Consider the following 15,376-nt stretch of genomic DNA (forward strand, 5'->3'; position numbering starts at 1 on the left):
ATCTGGACATTCTTCCACATCATCTTCTGAATCAATGTCACTTTCTTCCCCTAAATCTTCTAGCTGTAAGGGGTCTGTCTCATCATCATCAAGCAGTATATTTTGCACTTGCTCAACATGAAGGGCATTTGACAAGTCAAATATTCTCCTCGCCATTTCAGAAGAAAAGCTGAAGCAAGAGAGAGAATATGTGTTAGGGCGCCATGTGCCTGAGAAGCACACTCTTATTTCTAACAAAACCTTCTATGACAAATCCACAAATTTAGCACTAGCTATTGATAAAACAAGCTAAAAAAACAATTGGGATGAATAAAAACAGCAAATACTAACCGTCAAAGGTGTGACGCATTCAGGGGCTGATATCTGATCTCCTGAAGCTCTGCAGCACAAGAGGCTTCTCAGGTTTCACACAGCCTTTAAAGTTAGGAAGGTACTGGGAGGAGGGTGTTTCCCAGACAAACCACTGAAAATAGAGAAATGAAACTGAGTGAGCTGCGCCTGTCAGATCAGATGCCCCTGACGGAGGGTTAATTAATTGGTGGTGGTGGGAGGATGCTATCAGGTTAGCAAAGCCCACTAGGGGTACAAGAATCCAATGAATTTAAGTAGGGGTAAGCCGGATCAGATTTGGTAAATAAAATCTCACTTTTAATATTCAAGATTAAAATATGGGTACCAATATCTCACAATGACATATACAGATATTAAAGTGACAAAGTGAACTTGTCCTCAATTATAAAATAGTTGGATCTTACCATTAGAAGTTTTCAATCAGCAAAAACATCACACAGGAGGGAGAAAAGGGAAATAAAGTCAGACAGGTAAAGCTACGTTCCCTGTCGTGCCCAATGCAATATCTCCCCGTCCTGACAAGGACAGTGCCCGAGTGCGACCTATCCCTCTAATAATGTCCTTGTACAAACCCTCCATACGCATTTCATCAACCTGTAACGGGAGACTCCTCAGGGGAGATGAATGTATAAAGGCAATAGATTATATAACAGTATCACAGCCCCTTTATGTGGCAGAGTGCTGACAATAGTGCTGACAATAGTGCTGACAGAGTGCTGACAAGAGTGCTGACAGAGTGCTGACAGAGTGCTGACAGAGTGCTGACAAGAGTGCTGACAGAGTGCTGACAGAGTGCTGACAAGAGTGCTGACAGAGTGCTGACAGAATGCTGACAAGAGTGCTGACAGAGTGCTGACAAGAGTTCTGAAAGAGTGCTGACAAGAGTGCTGACAGAGTGCTTACAGAATGCTGACAAGAGTGCTGACCGAGTGCTGACAGAGTGCTGACAGAATGCTGACAGAGTGCTGACAAGAGTGCTGACAGAGTGCTGACAGAGTGCTGACAGAATGCTAACAAGAGTGCTGACAGAGTGCTGACAAGAGTGCTGAAAGAGTGCTGACAAGAGTGCTGACAGAGTGCTGACAGAATGCTGACAAGAGTGCTGACTGAGTGCTGACAGAATGCTGACAGAGTGCTGACAAGTGTGCTGACAGAGTGCTGACAGAATGCTGACAGAATGCTGACAAGAGTGCTGACAGAATGCTGACAGAGTGCTGACAAGAGTGCTGTGCAGCACATGGAGCAAATGCTTCATAATCTATTCCCTTTATATACATTCATCTCCCCTGAGGAGCCCCCATTACAGGACACCATCAGGGACTTATAATGATAACAACTAATAATAGTGAATGAATGGCACTGTATCATAGACACATAATAGTATCACATAGTGACTGAATATCGCTATACCATGAACATAATATAACAGCAAACAGTTTTTGAATACCGCCAAACCATGAAAATATGGAAACACCAAACAATGACTTTATTACCGCCATACCATGACCACATAATAATAAAAACAACTAAAGCATGACTCCATATGGAGAAATCTCCGGGGAAGCAGCTGACTAGATAGTAATCCTGTAATTGATCCCGCACGTTTCTTTGCTGATTCTCTTGTCCTCAGGGAAGTGAAATGTTACTTACAATTCTCAGCCCGACACATGTAACATACGGCTCCAATACAACTGTATACACGTAATAATCTCCCATAAACACTTCTTTTAATACTAACACCATTATTCAGTCTCCTGGGAGACTGTCAAAAATTGTCATGCTGACTGTACTACGAGCCCTCATGGCGGGGTATTGGGAAAAGTTTTCAACTCATGGGCTATGATACTGCCACTGCACAAAGCTGGAGGCCATCTGTGAGGAGCTGCGGCCTCCGGATCTGGGGCTCTGTCTACACTGAGGAGAGACAAAGTCATTAGGGGGCTGTGGGAGCAAAGGATTCTGGGAGTGGATATGCTAATAAACCCCTCCCCTAAGTCTGTAATGGCAGAAAGAAAAGCTCCCCAGGCTGGGGGAGGGGAGGGGGTTTATGCACTGATATAATACCGTTATACCATGAGCGCAGAATAACACAAAGTAGTGACTAAATACCAACTTACCATGATCTCATAATAATGCCAGATAGTGAGAGAATACTATCTCTGGGCTCGGCCTCTCCGATCATTTATAGACACCCGCATCCTGTGTAATACCAGGTCCATCAGGTGGTCGAAAAGGGATGTTGTAATCTGTGGCCCTATAGAGGCCACAATGTAAGGAACTGTACAGGTGACCTAGCTGTGGCACCATCAGAGGAGATCACCGCTAGTCCTCCATGCTGAGCCTCCTCCCATAATATTAGGCCTGTTGTGCTGTATATTATATTATATCACCTATATATCATGGAGTCATTTCAACATTTTTTATTCAATTTTATTAAAAGTTTCTGCCTGAAAAGGTACTCGAACCCTGAACTAAAGATTTAGGACTATTTCAGGCTGGACCTAACGCGCTTCCATTAGCCTCTGAGCACTTCCAAAGAGTGAATGCAACCACGGTCTCTTATAAGAAGGTGCATAGACAGGTTTTTTTAAGCCCTTTTACAATGTAACCACTGCAGCCAATCACTAGCCACAGCAGTAACCAATGTGACTGGAGACTGACAGTAGTGATCACACTTCTGTACGGCCAAAATAGGATGTACAGAGATGGGCTGTTTCCTATTTATGGAGGCGAATATTAAGCAATTGCAGGTTTAAGTCCCCTAAGGGGACTGATAAAAATAAGATCATGCCCATCTGTGCGTCCAGAATAGGATGTACAGAGGCTGCCTGTATAGAGGTGAGTATTAAGCAATCGCAGGTCCAAGTCCCCAAAGGGGACTGATAAAAATAAAATCACTCCCCTTTTACCAATATGTAAAAAAATTAGCACATTGGGTATTGCTGGGTTTCTAAATATCTGAACTAATAAAATATTTTTATCCCAAATGCTACAAGCCAAAACCGAAGAAAAAAAAATCTAAATGGCAGAATTGCAGGGGAGGTTGGGGGAGGGGTCATGTCACCTCCCAAAATAAAGTGGAATTAAAACAGATACGAAAGTCATATGGACCCCAAAATGGTACAATATAGACTACACCTCGCCCCGAAAAAAACAAGACCTCGTACAACTCTAACAACCCAAAAAATAAAAGTTATGGCTCTCAGAATATGATGGCTGAAACAAGATATTTTTATTTAAAGTAGTTTGATTTTTTTTTTTTACAGTAAAACAACTATATAAAATGTGACATCACGATGATCGCACTGACAAGTAGAAGAAAGTTATCAGGTCATTTTTACAGCAACTTGAACGCCAAAAAATCAAAACTCAAATAACAATGGCGGAATCAAAACTTTTTCATTACTTGGAATTTTTCCCACTATTCAGTATATTTTATGGCAAAATGAATGCTATCATACAACACTAAATCTCGTCCCGCAAGAGATGAGCTCTCATACAACAACGCGGATGGAGAAATAAAAATGTTGTGGCTTTTAGAAAACAGAGAGAAAAAAAAATAGATTGGCCACTTCTTTCATCGTCAGCCTGCAGACAAGTCAGATCTCCCACCTCCACAAAATAGGAAAGCACATCTATTATAACCACATGATTCAGTCTCAAAAATGCAACTACTAGTTTATAGCAATTTTTCGGAGTTACAAAAAACAGCGCCACCCCTGTGAACAGGTTGTTTGTGGTATTGCAGCTAGGCCCTATTCTCTTCAATAGAGCTGAGCAGTAATACCAGACTTAATCGGGTTTTTGCACCATCCAGAAATTTCTAGACAGTTCTTTATGGGTTTTCAATGTGTCCATAAACCATGTTCTCTGTTTGTGACTTTCGAAAAGTTGTTCAGAAAAAAAATAAAAATCAGGCTGGCGGCTCCGGACACAACTCTGGACTAGTGTGGAACAGACATTTTTTTCTAATCCTTGACAAAAACTGACCAATGTGACTTCTGACTAATTAACGAATCAGCCTCGGGTTATTTATACTTACCCGAAATCTGTATAAAGCCGGGTCTTCCCCAAGGTGATCCAAAAAGGGACGGTGTAATCTGTGGCCTATGGATGCCACAATATGGGAAACTGTGCAGGTGACCTTACATACATATCATGCAGTTGTTTGAAAAAAAATGTCATGAAATTTTATTAAATAACGATTCTGCCCAAACGGGGACTTGAACCCTGGACCCTCAGATTAAAAGTCTGATGCTCTACTGACTGAGCTATCCAGGGTCTGTGGAAAACATTGGAGTGGTAAGATTTCAGTGTGGAACTAACAACAACTAACACCTTGTATTATATAAATACATTATTTCTTGCACCTGGGAAGTATGAAGGGATCTATACTGATACCATATATTACATGCACACTCACTGAAGCCCATAGGATGAATGCCTCCTTGGACCTGCCAGGGTCAGTCACAGAGGTTATGTTCCCTCTGTAAGTGACCTAAGGCTGCACACCATAACTACTGATGTGCACAGCTCCCGCCTGCTTTGTGTGCCCCCTATGACTGATCCTGAGTAGCAGGAAACATCCGATGTTCAAGGGGTCACCTACGCAGTCACACAGTAATACCATTTGGAGCCACAAGGCCGAGCGCCATCTCTGCACAGTTCCCCGTCACTTCCGCTCGGACCATACACATAACATGAGAGCAACAAGAGCCCGTACTATGTGCAAAAAGAGCCTGTACTATGTGCAACAAGAGCCTGTACTATGTGCAACAAGACCAACATAATGGAACGCCAACATGGCAGCAACATAAAGAAAATGCATAATATTTAGTCTGTCTCTTATAAGAAGGTGTGTAGACAGTTTTGTTTAACCATTTACAATGTAGCCGCTGCAGCCAATCACTAGCCATAGCAGTGACCAATGTGATCATAGACTGGCTGCAGTGATCCCACATCTGTACGGCCTAATAGGATGTACAGTGACTGGCTGTTTATGAAGTATGGAGGCGAGTATTTTTTCAACTTTTTAAAGGGTTTTTCTATTATTAAGTTTTCTATCTCCGTAGGCTCGCCCAGTGAAAATAATAATAAACTGTGTTTTCCTCACCCCCCGATACTTCCGAGCTGCCTGTCTGTCATTGCTTCCCGTCCTGTCAAGAGGCTGCAGCAGTGATGCCACAACTTGTGATCACTACAGCCAATCACTGAGGTCGGCATCAGTCTGGTGATTGGCTGCAGTGGTCACGTTCTGTAGTTGTGACGTCTCGCCAGCAACTTGTCAACAAAGACCAGAGGAAGCGACAGGAAGGCAGCGCTGGATATTAGGAAGTCTGGTGACATAGAGACGTTTATCCTCGGAAACACTTTGAAGATTTCTGTCCTGGACAACCCCTTTAAGGTGATTAGACCGGATCATAGTCAGCTGAAAGGCTCCATGTACATCGAAAGAGACCACGCCTCTCTGCCTGTGGGGTCTGTCCTCTAACATAGGTTGGGTCTGTGATTCCCCTTCCCCCATCACTTGCGGTTTTGTTTTTTTATCACACACTTTTAGTGTTTTTCTTAATTTATTTATTTTTTCTGTAGAAAAGTCTGTGTGACCCCAGAAAGAAACAGTTGCTATGAAAGTCTTTGGTGTCCATAGCAACCAATCACAGAGCAGCTTTCATTTTACCAGAGCTGTGTAAGAATTGAAATCCGGACCGTGATTGGTTGCTATGGGAAACAAAGACAACCACCGGTGCAAGCTCTGATCGCTGCTGTTCAACCCTCTGACAATGTCTGACAGCGGCATGTAAATGGTCGTGATTTGTCTGCACCCATCTCGACCCCCCAAATTCCCACCCACTCCTGCAATGTGATTGCATGGTGCCGATGGGTTACCATGACAGCCGGGGGTCTAGTGAAGGCCCCTGTCACCGCTATGTTTGTACATACAAGTACAGAAAACTTCACCTAATAAATACTATTCATTGTCCAAAAAAAAACAAAGTGCTTTACAAACATGTACTGTATTAGAAATCATGGCTGCTTTCTTCCAAAAACAGCGCCACTCCGGTTCACAGGTTGTGTGTGGTATTGCAACTGAGCTCCATTTACTAAAATAAAGCTGAGCAGTAATTCCAGACACGACCCGTCCATAACGGCGGAGCTCCGTCCAGAGGAAAGGTTTATCTAAGACCGGTTTCACAAATCTGCGGTCCACAGTCTGGGTGCGATCCATGATGTACGGAGCGGCTGCGGGTCTCTTATATCAGGCAATCGCAGGGTTAAACCCCGAAGGGACTGAAAAAAAATCAAAGACATTTAAAAAAAAAATTAAAATTATATATATATTGAATAAATATATTTAAATAAATCGTATTTTCTCAGTTTAAGAAGAAAAAAATAGATATACATATCATATCTATATTTAAATACATATTATATATATATCATTTTATATACATATATTTAAATATATATTATAATATTTAAAGAAAAAATAAAAATTATGTGCATATATATATATATATATATAATCTTTAACATTTTTTAGATTTTTCAAAAAATGTTCATATCTAATATTTATAATATTTAAAGAAGAAATAAAAATATATTTATATATACATATATATCCAAAAAAGACAAAGGCAGCAGCACTCCATTGTTCAATATAGGGCGAACTTTTTCAAGCTGGAAAAAGTTTCACATTTTGAACGAAACGTTGCCCTGACGTGATGGGTCAATAAATCCCCCTATATTGGACTATGGAGCGCTGCCTTTGTCTTTGCTGGACGTCTTGAGGTTTGGTTTTGCCTGTAAGGCGTATTTAGCACCCAACTGTTTTTGTAATAACTTTGCTAGTGCTGCACCTGTATTTTTCTAATTATATATTCATATAAATAAATATAAATATATATATATATATATATATAAACACATATGTACAGTATATATAGAATTTTTTCATGTATTGTTTTACATTTTCTGACATGTATATACAAGCACATATACTATCAGTACTATTTTGGGTTCTATATGACTTTTTTATCTCTTATTATTCCATCATATTTTGGGAGGTGACCAAAAAAATCCCAGAGAATTTGCCATTTACACTTTCTTCTGTTTTGGTGCACGCCGTATATAATAAATAGTATTTTATATATGTACCCAGCAATAACAAATGTGTTAATTTTTTATTTATTTTTGGAAAAGTGGGTGTTTGATCTTTATACACACAGATATATATATATAAAATTCTTCCTGCATGGAACAAGTTCTCATTGGCATAGAAACATACCTGAAATGTTATAATTTCTAGAATATTGATCCTACAGCACATGGCCGATTTAGATCTAGCTCAACCACCTATTCAGTCTCCTGGGAGACTGTCAAAAATTGCCATGCTGACTGTATTACGAGCCCTCATGGCGGGGTATTGGGAAAAGTTTTCAACTAGCAATAATCAAGCCTCGGATAAACCTCATGGGCTATGATACTGCCACTGCGCAAAGCTGGAGGCCATCTGTGAGGAGCTGCGGCCTCCGGATCTGGGGCTCTGTCTACACTGAGGAGAGACAAAGTCATTAGGGGGCTGTGGGAGCAAAGGATTCTGGGAGTGAATATGCTAATAACACCCCTCCCCTAAGTCTGTAATGGAAGAAAGAAAAGCCCCCCAGGCTGGGGGAGGGGAGAGGGTTTATCCTCCATCTGACCATAGTGTCACCACCTCCTGCTATACAGACTGTCTGCTCCTGCGTCCTGGGGGAACCTTCACTTATGTGTTACAGGATTGCATTACCAGGAACTTCCTGATGATGGCGCAAGAAGAGAAGCAATACTGTCATGCTGTGACCATATAATAACAAATAGTGACTTATAACCGCCAAACCATCAGCACATAATAACAGAAAATAGTGATTAAATACCGCCATACCATCACCACATTATAATACTAAATAGTGACTGAATACCGCCATATAGTGCCCTCTATACAGACTGTTCACAAGTTCCTATATTACATTACCATTGATCGCCTGTTTTTGGCGCCAAAAGTGCAGCTAAGGAAAACAAGGTCACCACCCAAAACTAACTGGAATCAAAGATATTACAGTAACCGTGATATTTTCCTGAACAGTCGCCATCATTTGTCCTTCCCTAGGTCTCTTATATCCTTTAGAAATAGCGTTTATTGGTTTCATCTTTATTAAAAGCTTCCGCCCGAACAGGGACTTGAACCCTGGACCCTCAGATTAAAAGTCTGATGCTCTACCGACTGAGCTATCCGGGCTTCTGTACATGATCTCTGACACAATGACTTTCTCCTGTATTATCGGCCGTCTGCTCCTCCTTTCTGGTTACAGACTATCACCACTCACCACTATACGTTCTGTCCATTGGTTTCTACGTCCTGGAAGGGAACCGTCTCTTCTGTATTCCAGACCTGTCCAGCAATGCAGAGATGATCCCATAAGACTTAACGATTGAATTGGAGGGAGGACGTCATCAGGGACTTGTAATGACTTGTGGATGGGACAGGATGATATCAGGGACTTACAATGAATTGGGGAGAATGCTATACAGAGGCTTATAATAAACAGGAGAGTGCGGGAGGACACCACAAGGGACTTATGAATTGGGAGTGGTGTAGGATGCCATAAGGGACTTAGAATAAATTGAGTTGTGGGAGGAAGATACTTAGAGGGTCTCATAATGAATTGGGGTTGGTGGAGGACGCTATAAAGGACATATTATGAACTAGGAGTGGAAGAGAACACTATACAGGGACTTATGATGAATTAGGGGGGAGGGCAAATGCCATAAGGGACTTTTAATCAATTGGTGGCTGAGGGATGCTGTTATCAGACACTTATAGATAATAACTAATAGTGACTGTAATACCGCAATACCATGCCCACATAACAAGAAAAAAACAACAACATGACTACATGGAGAAATCTCCGGGGAAGCAGCTGACTAGATAGTAATCCTGTAATTGATCCCGCACGTTTCTTTGCTGATTCTCTTGTCCTCGGGGAAGTGAAATGTTACTTATAATTCTCAGCCCGACACATGTAACATACGGCTCCAATACAACTGTATATAGAATTACTCCAGTTAAACAGCAATAGCTCTTTTTCTACTATTAACCACCTATTCAGTCTCCTGGGAGAGCTGTCAAAAATTGCCATGCTGACTGTATTACGAGCCCTCATGGCGGGGTATTGGGAAAAGTTTTCAACTAGTAATAATCACGCCTCGGATAAACCTCATGAGCTATGATACTGCCACTGCGCAAAGCTGGAGGCCATCTGTGAGGAGCTGCGGCCTCCGGATCTGGGGCTCTGTCTACACTGAGGAGAGACAAAGTCATTAGGGGGCTGTGGGAGCAAAGGATTCTGGGAGTGGATATGCTAATAAACCCCTCCCTTAAGAAGAATTGGTAGCAGGGAGGATGGAGAACATTTTTCCAGCGATGTTGCTGTGTGGGGCCACATTTCGTTATTATTTGTGCCGAGCTGTAGGAGCTTTTAACGGTACCTTTTTAGGGTACGTATGATGTTACAGTCGCTTTTTATATGCAGGAACCAAAAATTCTATTTTATTATTTTTTTGTTACTGTTTCTTTACATTTTACACTATTTGGTGTAAAATAATTGCGTATTTCCATAGATCTAAGGTTTATGGGCCCAGAAAAATAGTAGTTTTATTTCTAGGTAGTGGAGGGAGATAATGCAACAGATGTCTTAGAGAGAAATTGTAAAATCCATAAAGATATCTCCAGACATGGGACATATCACCCTCACATTGAACATATGGGATTAATTATAACTGGGGAAGTGAGAAAGAGCTGAACATTGAAGTAGGGACTTCCTGCTGTGAGCAGGTAATTACATTAAGGCCACGTCCCCACTGTCAGTATTTGGTCAGTATTCGGTCAGTATTTTTTCTCAGGAGTGGGAGACAAAACCAAGAGTGGGTGATAAATGCAGAATTTATGCACTTATTTCTATTATACCTTTTCTCTGATTGTTTCTCACCTGGTTTTGGCTCCTACTCCTGAGAAAAAATACTGACCAAATACTGACTAAATACTGATAGTGGGATCGTGGCCTTAGGGATCTGATGGGAACCAGCCAACAAACTTAGGATTCTTATGCTCAGAGGCAGAGAAGTATAGGGGCTTACTCTGTTCATGGAATTATCTCAGACACTCAGGAGCCAGTGGTCAGTGATGAATATTGGGGTTGCATCAATCCGATATTTATGGGAGAAATATTTTCAGCGCTGTAGCGAAAGGACAACCATAATGCATTCACTCACATCATGGTAAGGCCATCCGAACCCCTCCAACTTAATATCATTCTGATGGATGATGCTATCTGTGCCATGTTTCATCTCTATAGAAAGGTAAAATCGTGATAGAAAACACAATAATATCTCCCACCTGGGACCTTCAGGGGCAAAGATATGCTGAAAGTTGGAAATCTCATAAACTTCTAAAAGACCTAGCACATCCCATGATAGGCCCCCATATAAGCTCACTGAGGGGAGGCATGTGCGGGTAACCTTGATCTAATAAAAAGCAAAGTTTGGGTTTTTGGTATTTGTCAGTTCTGGAAGACACAGTACTCTGTGATTCTGTCTATTGCTCTAAGGAATACTTTCTTCCACTAAGCTCTGATTCATTTCCATGATTAGGTTTAGTACTTTTCTCTTATTATCCCTTTTATTTTATGTAATTGAATATATACCATATTGTTTTGTTCCCTTTTGTATCATCTTTGTATATTTTTATAAACACTGCCTACCTTTCTGGATTTATATATTTTATTAACTATATAAAATTTAATATCGCTGTTCCTCTGGCTCTGTAAACCGCAACCCTGAAGCCATACGCTATCTGTAAAGGGTGTCCAATCAGAGGTGGTGGCAGCGAGCAGTGGTTCCCTTTTGTTATTGTGGAGCTGGCAGTGACCATACGGGGGGTATATATATATATATATATATATATATATATATGTATATATACATATGCATATATTCCATGCGTTGGAATTGGAGGTGCATATACCGTACACTCACTGTGAGTTCCTCAATAACCGGCCTTGTAGTAGAAGCAGCTGTGGCCTCGTCCATCACTCGTCAGTCTATTGTGTAATTGTCCTGACCATAAGACGCAGCTGAGTTGCATCCCCTGACATCTGGTGGCAGTGATCGAATCTGTATGGTCTCCCAGAGAAATAACAACATGTGTGGTGATAATCACAACTTGAGAATGGGATCGCTAGGAGCACAAATATGGCGACAACACAGAATCATGAGCACAAATATGGCGGCATCAGACACAAGAGTACAAAGATGGAGGCCACACAGTATTATCAGGAGTACAAACATGGCGGCACCAGAGCCACCACAAGAGTACAAAGATGGCAGCTGCACAGTATTATCAGGAGTACAAAGATGGCGGCACCAGACACACCACAAGAGTACAAAGATGGCGGCCGCACTGTATTATCCAGAGTACAAAGATTACGGCACCAGAGCTACCACAAGAGTACAAAGATGACGGCCGCACAGTATTTTCAGGAGTACAAAAATGGCGGCACCAGACACACCACAAGAGTACAAAGATAGCGGCCGCACAGTATTATCAGGAGCACAAAGATGGCGGCACCAGACACACCACAAGAGTACAAAGATAGCGGCCGCACAGTATTATCAGGAGAACAAAGATGGCGGCACCAGACACACCCCAAGAGTACAAAGATAGCGGCCGCACAGTATTATCAGGAGTACAAAGATGGCGGCACCAGACACACCACAAGAGTACAAAGATAGCGGCCGCACAGTATTATCAGGAGTACAAACATGGCGGCACCAGAGCCACCACAAGAGTACAAAGATGGCGGCAGCACAGTATTATCAGGAGTACAAATGTAGCACCCTGAGGATTCGGCTGCTACAGGGGTATTGCACCTCAACCCAGAGGTGTGATATTCCACTCCCGGTTAAGGATGGAGTGTGGAACTGAGCTCAGGAAGCTGCATGCACTACACACATCCCATTTCCGAGGAACAGACCAACGGTACTCCCACTTAGAAATGTGCAGGTACGACCGAGTCTGTTCCTGGCTGGAGTGGGAGGGGGGTGGTACATCCCAGTAGTGTAGGGGCAGATAGGGGGAGCAGCCTGGGTAAAGCTAGGAGCTCATTGGGTGCTGGTCACCTGAGCTCACACATAGAGGGAGTATATAAGGTGGGCACCATCTAAGATCAGGGTCAGTCAGTCAGTCTGCCAGAGTGTAACCTGAAGAGAGCAGAGGAGCAGAGCAGCCCCAGGCCCAGAGAGAGTGAGAGAGGAGCGAGAAAGACCCAGAGGGGGAGACAGAAAGGAACTCTGAGAACCCAAGTACAACCCCAGGGTGAAGAGTTGGCAACAGGGTACCGGATCCCAAACTGGTGGGGGCTAAAGCATACCTCAGCCAGAGACCGGAGGCCGTGGGCAGGATCTGCCACGGCCACCCACCACATCCACCCTGAAGGCAAACCACGTGTAGGGTCAGGGAACCCAAGGCCAAGGGTCTCCCAACAGAAGGCCCGAGGGAGCTGGACCTAGGTGGATCCCTGGTGGGGACGGCCAGAAGAAAGGACAAGAAGGAGGGCTCAGGGACACGCTCCGGACTTGCTTGGGGGTTGGCTGAATCCAGGACCTGGTGGACGCAGCACGGCTCGGGTGGTCACTGAAGGCCGGAGTGACCGGAATATCTGCAGTAAGTAAACACCCTGAACTGCACAACCCGACTCTGTCTTTACTTATCATCTACGCTGCACCACCACAACCCCCATCCTCTGCACCTGACCCCCTGAGGCCATACCCCTCCCGTTGGGGGTTATACTATCTAGAGCTGCACCAACACCATCAGCCTCAGCGGACCCTGCTGCAGCGGCGGCCGTAGTGACCGCAATCCAACGGGTGGCGTAGTCGACATAACGAACTTTGTAACATCTGTAGGACTGCCACATACTCTGAGCTTGACACCCTGGGCACGGACCGGGTCACAGCCACTCGGAGACTACAACCCCCATCTGATCCGGCTCCGGGTATTCCCCTAAAGAATATGGCCCAGGGGGCGCGTCAACTTTGGCGTAGTCGGCAGGATTACGTGCCCGCAACACCCGGGTACTGCGTGCCTGAAGAAAAGAACAAGTTTACCTCAAAAAGAAGTCTCCTGCCGGTTCCGGAGGGTCCCCGCCATCGGACTCCATCACAGATCGATTCCCGCCGGTTGTCCGCCATAAACAGCTTTTTCCCGCCATCTGCAGAGTTTCCCGCCACTGGGAGACGATTCCCGCCATTTCCAAAGGTTTCCCGCCTTGTCAGAGCGGACGCCATTATGGGCGTACCAGAGGGTGGCAAGAGGCCGCCTCCCATCGTGGGCCAGGACCGAAAATGGCGCCAAAAGTGGAAACCGCCCCCACCAACAGAGACTGTGATGCTAGAGGTGTCTGTCAGCGTGAAAGAACTGCCCCTGGAGCTGACAATCACCAAGTGGCCCCGGGACCGCCCTCGAAGTGGGAGGACTGAGAAGAAGAGAGCAAAGATGGGTGTCGCCTGGAGCAGTCTGGAGAGAGCGCACCCGGAGACAAGAAGCGTAGAGCTGAGTCCAGAAGAAGCTTACCCGGAGATGGGAGAAGAGCAGAGCAGCACCGGCCCGCTGGCCAGGAGCCTGCTGGAGACAACGGAAGGAGAGCAGAGCAGCACCGACCCGTTGGTCAGGAGCCTGCTAGAAGCGACGACCCCACTAGGCTTAGTGGAGGTCTTGGCACAGCTCCCCCGAGATCGGGAGTGTGCACAGACTGCGCTGGAGGGCCTCGCACGGAGGATGGCCCGGGTGCAGCGAGAGACGTTGGCGGAGTGGAGCCGAGAGATGGCCCAGCAGACCGAGACTCGTCAGCGGAGCACGCCACCCGAGACGAGGAGACAGACCGCCTCTGAGGATGGCGCAGGAGGACTCAAGGCCGGAGACGGCGCTAAGAAGGGAGCCGAACGAAAGGAGGCAGGTAAAGGGGACGTCTATACCCCAAACCGGGAAACCGCGTACCTGCCCCAGCTCCCCGTCGCAGAGCCCGAAGTACCCCCTGCCGTGCCCGTAACCGCAACGTCACCGCCGCCAACTAGGCCTCAACCGGAAACGGGAGCCGCGACCCCTGTGACGTCATACGCCTCGACCCCGAGCGTGACCAAGCAGGAAGTACCACCAGCCTGGTCGCAGGGCCTAGTACCCCCGGGCGCCGCAATACCAACAGCGCCCCCTACCTCCGCGGAGCCACCGGCCTGGTCGCAGGGCCAAGTAGCCCAGGGCGCCGCCGTCCTTACGGTGCCCTTCACTTTCCAGGTGCCCCAGGCCTGGCCGCAAGGCCTGGGCAACCCGGGCGCTACCACCACCGCGCCCATAAAACCAAGAGTGCCGCATCTGGGAGAAGATCTGTTCGCCCAACATACGTGCCCGGATGGGCAGCCCTTTATTTGGCCACCGGAGTTTCACCATCCCCGACTCCGGAAAGAGAGACCCCTAGATGAACCCCTGATTCCGGTTCCAAAGCCCGTGAAAAGGACCTCGCCCCCGCTAGAGGAGGCACAGTTTGAGTGGGACCCCACCGGAGAAGACCTCATGGGGTTCACTCAGGAGACTCGGGCAGCCGCAGCGGAGCGTGCAGAGTGCTGCCGCCAGCAGCTCGAGGTCTTTGAGAGGGAGCGGAGAGAGAGGCGGGTCCGGGAACAACAAGCCCAAATAAGGAGCGCGGAGCAGAAGAGCCGGGCCAGGAGGAATCCCCGTGCAGCTCATGGTCCCCCTTCCACCGGGACTGTGATCAAGTTTAATATGCAGCACGGGTGGGGCTTCATCCGAGATCACCGCACCCCAGGCGACGTCTTCGTGACAAGAAGAGACGTTGAGTCCCACCTACCGGAGGGACACAGAGGACGTGACCTGTATATAGGGGACGAGGTCACCTTCACCCGGCACAAGTGTGCC

The 15,376-nt window shown here is 45.5% G+C and overlaps 3 non-coding genes and 1 pseudogene across 3 annotated transcripts; all 4 read right to left on the reverse strand.

Moving 5' to 3' along the window:
* Positions 1-2,101: 2,101 nt before the first annotated feature.
* On the reverse strand, positions 2,102-2,214 carry LOC141168011 (U4 spliceosomal RNA; annotated as a pseudogene).
* A 5,501-nt stretch (positions 2,215-7,715) lies between these two features.
* LOC141168151 (U4 spliceosomal RNA) lies at positions 7,716-7,855 on the reverse strand. Its single transcript, XR_012251901.1, has one exon. It is a non-coding gene; the product is annotated as a U4 spliceosomal RNA (small nuclear RNA).
* Positions 7,856-8,556: 701 nt separating this feature from the next.
* Positions 8,557-8,629, reverse strand: TRNAK-UUU (transfer RNA lysine (anticodon UUU)). Its single transcript has one exon. It is a non-coding gene; the product is annotated as a tRNA-Lys (tRNA).
* Positions 8,630-9,501: 872 nt separating this feature from the next.
* Positions 9,502-9,641, reverse strand: LOC141168512 (U4 spliceosomal RNA). The gene has a single exon (XR_012252246.1). It is a non-coding gene; the product is annotated as a U4 spliceosomal RNA (small nuclear RNA).
* Between the last annotated feature and the right edge of the window lie 5,735 nt (positions 9,642-15,376).

This window comes from Phyllobates terribilis, unplaced genomic scaffold (genome assembly GCF_046119375.1).
Source record: "Phyllobates terribilis strain yellow unplaced genomic scaffold, ASM4611937v1 Scaffold_11__3_contigs__length_659146591, whole genome shotgun sequence".
In the NCBI taxonomy this organism is placed as follows: domain Eukaryota; kingdom Metazoa; phylum Chordata; class Amphibia; order Anura; family Dendrobatidae; genus Phyllobates; species Phyllobates terribilis.